This window comes from Monopterus albus, unplaced genomic scaffold, assembly GCF_001952655.1.
Source record: "Monopterus albus unplaced genomic scaffold, M_albus_1.0 scaffold15.1, whole genome shotgun sequence".
Classification (NCBI taxonomy): Eukaryota; Metazoa; Chordata; class Actinopteri; order Synbranchiformes; family Synbranchidae; genus Monopterus; species Monopterus albus.
This window is the reverse complement of record NW_018127895.1, coordinates 1,211,187-1,217,783: the sequence shown is the minus strand read 5'-3', so window position 1 is coordinate 1,217,783 and position 6,597 is coordinate 1,211,187. Positions and strand designations below refer to the sequence as shown.

Below are 6,597 nucleotides of genomic sequence, written 5' to 3'. Positions count from 1 at the left end.
GATCGGAGCCCTCTGAAACTGCAGCTTCTATTTGGACTCGAGTTGATGTTATCCCACAGGGAAAAAAGGGGCAGGAAAGCTTTCTCTGAAACTCCTATACAGCAGTGTGCTGTCAGAGCTTTTATTGAAGCTGTAGTTTTCTCTACAGCTCACCTCTTGCACCATGAGTGACACACGGACAAACACTCACACATAACACTGGGGAGTGTAGTTTTCTAGTCAGTTGTTGGCATCTCTACCTTTCACACAAGTTAAAACATAAGCACAGTGATCACATAAGGATCTCATTATCTTCTAATAAAACTGTGGAATATAGACTGAATCTCTGGTGAAGATAGAAACTAGTATGAAAGCAGTATCTGTCCTATTGTTTATTTTATATGTGATGTCACGTTCCACTTCCGGGTCCAAACTGCCCCCAAATCCAAATGATACAGCCTGTATGTCACCTTCTACACAACATCTTTTTAGTGAGGCATCATTGCAGTCAGAATTCTAATGTTAGGGAGTGGAAAAGGTATGATCCACCATAGGGGTCGCTAAGGTGTGTGTGATATCATCTTAGGTACTTCTTCAGGGTATAAATGTTGCCTCCATTCAAAGTACACTGTTCAAAGTAAACTGCGGCCTTAACTGCAAGTAAACCTTAAAACATGTGTTGTTGCTGGTGGAGGAGCATAGGTCTCTGGCCCCCACACTGTAGCTGGCACAAAGCTCCTAAACTGTTCATCCTGACTACAGCTTTTTGTCACTTCTCCCTGCTTCCAGTGTCTGCTTTCGTTGAGACGCAGTGCATCTCAAGCGGCCAAACAGAGAGGGTAGAAATTTTACCAGATGTTTGTGAGAACTGCTGGTACATAAGAAACAGTCCCAGAAAAAGAGTAAAATGTAGAAGTGCCAGTACTATGTACCAGCCCACTTCAAGCACAAATTGAAAGTGAAAAAAAAGACTAAATTCTTTCTGCTCAAATACATTTATATATACACTATAATATATTTTTAATAGTTCCCAGCTTTTTACTACTACTTTCAGCAGAGTAAACTGTGTCATGATGTATTGTTTACATTAACTTTGTGCTAACTAGCTAGTTACATTTTGAGGAAGCAAAACAGCGCCCCTTTAGATGTTTCATTACTTTTATTTGATTTTTGGTCCATAAGCAGCTCTCGCCGCTGCGCCTTAACCACTAGCCTACCAGGGACGGCTTATTACTTTTATTTGATTATTATTGTTTTTTTTCCATCTCATCTCAAAAAGAATACGGTAAAATGATAGCTGACCCTTGATTTTTGATTCAGATCTACTGAAACAATGGGGAACTGCAGGAAGAACTGTCCACCCAAACTAAGCTTTGAATCCCATTTTCTTCAGCTTGAAACGTACTGCCCTGAAATCCACACAGTAGACTTTGAATCTCACAAACTGAGGGACAAATGCTCCCTGGTACAGTATCTGTATTGTGTCCTTGGGGCACAGCTCACTGACTTCCGATATGTATGCTCAGCGAGGATGCAGTGCACCTCAGATTGGACAGTACAGTGAAGTCGCCCAGGAGCAGCTTCTCTAGATCTTACGGAGCATCAATCCCTGTCTGTCTGCCTGTCTAGGCTGTTAACCACCTCTGGGCTGCATCATTGATCTTCATAATTGTCTCCCACTCTTCAGCGAGAGCTGAGAGTAGGTTTGATCCGAGCTGTTTACTTTCACAGCCCCTATAGCCCTGCTCTCTGAAGAAGAGAGCTATCAACCACTTCAGGCATGAGCTAGCATATTATAGTAGCATATTGTAGTAAAATTACTGTGTGTGTGTGTGTGTGTGTGTGTGTGTGTGTGTGTGTGTGTACGAGAAAGAAAACAAGCTACAGTAGAGAGAGAAACCCAGCATAGCCTGTAGCCTTACATGCCTGGCGGTGAGGCTTCTTGCTGTTAAGGGCAGGGAACTGCAAATTTAACATTTTCTGTTATACTGTATATCCATGGGTATATAAAAAAATTACCATGCAAAACCCTGATATAACTCTGCTGTGCACACAATTACAGGTTTTATTCAGCTGTTGTTTTTCTGAGAAATGTTTTCCTGATACTAGACACCAAAAGCTTCATACTAATGCCACCAGCAAGATAACAGAGATGACTTGACAAACAGGATGTAGACCTTTGCAGCATGTTTTGTCGGTGATAAAATGATAAAAGTGCATTCTTTCTTCACTCTGTGTGCAGTATCTTTCCATTGCTGCATTTGTGGGCCTTAGCTTAAACCACTAAGTCAGAAAAGGGGAAGCTGTTAACCACAGTCTCTATCAGGTCTACATGTAGCTGATAGCAGCTTGCAGTAAATAGCTGTAATAAACACTTGCATGTTGTAAGTGTATGATAATGTAGACTGGCCACTTCTGCTGACAGACAAAATGGGTCTATTAAAATGCAGCTCTATCAACAAAAGCTTCAGGTTTTCCATGCTGTTTTTTTAAATACACTACTCAAGTCAAGAGAGGGGATTTGAATGGGCCTGTACAACCTTTAGACCTGCTACCAAGTCATGTTTACAGACTGAGTGAAAGGAGCCTTGATTTTTATTACTGACTCTGCAGTGGGGTTAGCTGTTAAATTTTATGGACCAAAGCTGAACAGGGTGGAGGGGGCATTGGTAGTGTGCTTTCAGTGTATCAAAGGGAGGCTGCATTTGCCACAACTTGAGTTTCATTTTTTCTTACAGTATGTGCAGTTTTTGTCTGTGAGATTAAGTAAGCAAGGGATAGAGGGAGGGATGTGTGTGTAAAAATTAGAGTGGTTGTGAAGAGCTCTTTGTATGGGGGAAAGCATTGACAAGCTGAAGAATGTGTGTGAGGGCTATGACTAGTTGCTATGTTTTCTTGTATTATCTGTGACAGAGAATCACAGATACTAAGGAACCTTAAATTCTTCTGAGAAAAGGGGACAGTAACTTGTCTGTCTCACTGCAGTGTTTTATCATATGCAGCTCTATAGAGTTGTGTGTACTTAACAGTAACTGCTGGACAAGGAATCCTACAAGGAGATTCCTCTAGAGGAAACCACTGTTTCTCAGCAGGCAGCTTTCAGTGAGTGTTTTTCTTTTAGGCTGAAGTACTCATGAAGTCTCTGAGGCAGGTTCAGAAATATCTGCTCACTTTCTATAACTTTAGCACAGAAAGTGTGTCACTTAAATATTTTTGAGAAGCAGGAGATATTGTATCACAGCGTACTAAACATAGTATGGTATCATATACACACACTTCTGATGGCAGCAACTTGCCACACTTACAGAAAGCTTCATCTATACTTTCTTTTCCTTCCTTAAGTTCACAATATTTGGATTAAGTATAATTTGTACTGAATTGTCAATGGTAGCTCACATGACATTATCTGATTGAAAGGCTAATTCACAGTCCCAAGACATTATCCTGCTCTGGTATACTGTAGATATCCACTAGTAGAAATAATGCTCTAGAGAGGCTGGTGGATTAATTCAATGGAAAATCTCCAGCTCCCTAAAATGTGGAGACTTGATATTCAGTGCAACACTATCAAAGATGGCATAATAGGCTGGGATAATGACTGAATTTGTTTTTCACTGTCGCCTGTATTTCAGCACAGCAAGCTGTATTCCTCAAACAACTGGTTAATTATCTACCACATGCATTTATTATTGATATAACTACACCATTCTATCTCCAATTTGAACATTACTTACATACCGAAATGTTGGTTCAGTTCTTAATCATAATGCACAGTAATACATCCCTCACTTCTTATACTGCTTCTAATACTCTGGCTCATTATTTAGTATAAATATGGACTTTTCTTAAACATTTGTGACATCTTTATATTGTCATGGTAAATTATACTTGTCTGACTCCAAAGTGAGATAGGATTATCATTGTATTATGTGAACACATAAGTTAAGTGATGCAAAGCTAGGCCAATTAAGAACTCATTTCCACGATTTTACGCTCAATAATCTTGCTAGAGTTGAAAAGGATTAATGTTTTGCTTTTTTAAATCAAAACCACACCCAGAAGGCATTCATCTCTTCTGTTTCAATTTAATGTTTGCCCAACTTTGTCTTTTATAGGAGGTGCGTTTGATGCCTTTGATACATTTAAAAACCTATTCCAAATCAGATGATTAATAAGAAATGTACTGTAATTGCTAAAAACACTTACGGAACACATCCAAGTATTTTGTTTTTATCCAAGTACAAATCAGTATTGTTGTACTGCGTCCCATTTCTTGGAGTGCACACACTGCTTCAGGACCAGAGTAACATAACAAGAAGTACACAGCTTTTGGAGCCTGCTATGCCTTCTCTACACAGATCAGATTGGAGCAATTAAATGTTCCTTAACAACTGCTTATATCCAGCAGACCACTACATCAAAACTCATAAGCACCACCTACCATAATGATGCGAATATGAAACAGATCCGATTATAAGATGACGCCCTTTTCCAACTTTTTGAAGACATGAAATGCTTTCAGGCTAGTCATGCTGGGAAAGTACTTGAAACATATTTGAAGAAATTTTTTTTTTTAGCAAAATTAAGGTTACAACAAACTGATAGTGCAGTATTTACAGTATCTTCATGGCAGTATAGCAATATCTTTTGTCACTGCACTAGTGAGGGACAACATCAATGTGGTTCTCCTTTTCATGTAAGCTGTTGGTGATGCAATGAATCAGTAGATAGGAAATGGCATAAGGGGCTGTACTCAGGTCTGTATGCAGAATTTTTTTCCTTTTAACAGATACAAACCTGAGGGAATGAGGTCAAGGTAGACAACCATGAAAAGGATACAGCAGGGAGAACGCAAGGACAGTGTCAAGGGTACACAACTAAGAATGAGAACATCAGTTCACCCAGGGGAAACGCTACCATCCACTTTTGTCTGTGCTTGTCTAGGTTTTGGGGTGACTGGTTTTTTTAAGATCCTTTGTTGCTATCTGTAGGAAAAATTCAGCGGTTATGGTCATATGTTTTGTGATCTTTATATGAACTAACACACTGCCAACAGATTTATGCAAGGCCCATGAATAATATGTGTGTGCATGTGCAGCTGTTAACATGTTCAGCTGCGAGTTTTGGTTAAAGAATGCTAAAAAGAGAGAATTAAAGGGTACTTACACTAGTCTTTTGCTTTAACAGCCAGGCCTCTCTAACATTTTCATTGCAGACGGTTGCTTGTGCACCCGGCTTCCAGCTGACTGTAAGACCAGTTTCAATGTACTTTTCAGGAACTCACAGTTTGAGTTCTCCAGAATATGTCCAACATTTTGAACTTCAAAGCCCATCTTCAGTGGTCTTGATTCATATTTTGAACAAGATTTGATCTGGGATTCTCCATGCATGTTGTTATTCAACCTGCATTTCTGTTGTTGTAAGATTCAGACCCGTTCCTGTTGTACGCAGAAATCTGGAGTGGGAGAGCACACAAACAAGGCCACAAAACACATCAGTAATCACTGACAGAAAATAAGCAGCAACCAACTAAAAATGTACAAATGGATTTGGCAACAGCACAGATGCACATAAATACCATGGCATCCCCAAAGTAAGCAGTTTGCTAGCAAACTGGAGGGACGCATCTTGGGTAATCTTTTGGCAGGTATGAGTTCATGCATCAGTTTCTGGCAACCAGGTCATCAATCCTCATGGTAATGAAGGCAGAAAGAGCATTTTAAATCCAGTGTTTCCACCTACACTCTCTAATTCCACACTGCACCTCTCATATTAAAAAAAGCTTGACTCCTAGTCACCCTGGCCTCCAGTGCTCAGTGTATTTGTATAGAACAGTTTGTGTGTTCTTACAAATGTTAGCTGTCTTCCTGGATGGATGTGCGCATGCATGTGTGTTTAAGTGTTTGTGTGTCTCATTATGTTTGCTTGTGTACCTGCTTGTGGTGATAAGAGCCCGTGTAGAGCATGTCCTTTGTTCTGCCAGACTTACGCCCTGTGTGTCAGCATAGGTAAATTAAACCCTGCCTAATCCAAGGTTTGAGCCCACATAGATAAAACCTAAGCTTGGTGTCAGTGGTGTTGCTGCATGGGTTTTTGTTTGACACTGTCTCTGTGTCTCGAGGTTGATAAATGCTCTTTTTCTCTGAAGCAGCTGCATGCAAAAACAGTATGAGTTAACTGTAGATACAATGTGTAGAGAGTGTGTGTATCAACAAGCCCCCTACGTGATCCTCAGTGTTTGTGTCTTGAAGAGTTTATCAGGATTACAAGCAAACACACATTTAAACTTTGTCACACATATACTCTGTCTGCCATATTAATTCGAGTAGCCAGAACAAGTGTTTCTTTTCCTGTTGGCCATCTGAGTCACAGGCTGCAACCAAGGTGTGACACACTACTTTGTCTCCCTCTCTCGTCTTCTGTAGCTCTCTCTCCTTTTCTGTGTTGCTATCTTGGTTCTCTAACCATTAATTGTCTGTCTTCCTTCCTTTCTGTCTCTTCCTCTTCTGTGTTTTTCTGCCCTCCTCCTCCTCCCTCCCCTTTCTGGCTCAACTGCTTGTATTTGTCGACTCCCTCCCACCTCTCTTGTGACTCCTTCCTCCCCCCCCCCCTCTTTCT

At 40.4% G+C, this 6,597-nt stretch overlaps 1 protein-coding gene across 8 annotated transcripts in view; it reads left to right on the top strand.

The window, feature by feature from the left end:
* The window catches only part of inpp4b (inositol polyphosphate-4-phosphatase type II B), a 216,714-nt gene that overhangs the window by 123,327 nt on the left and 86,790 nt on the right, over window positions 1-6,597 (top strand). The window lies entirely within an intron of this gene.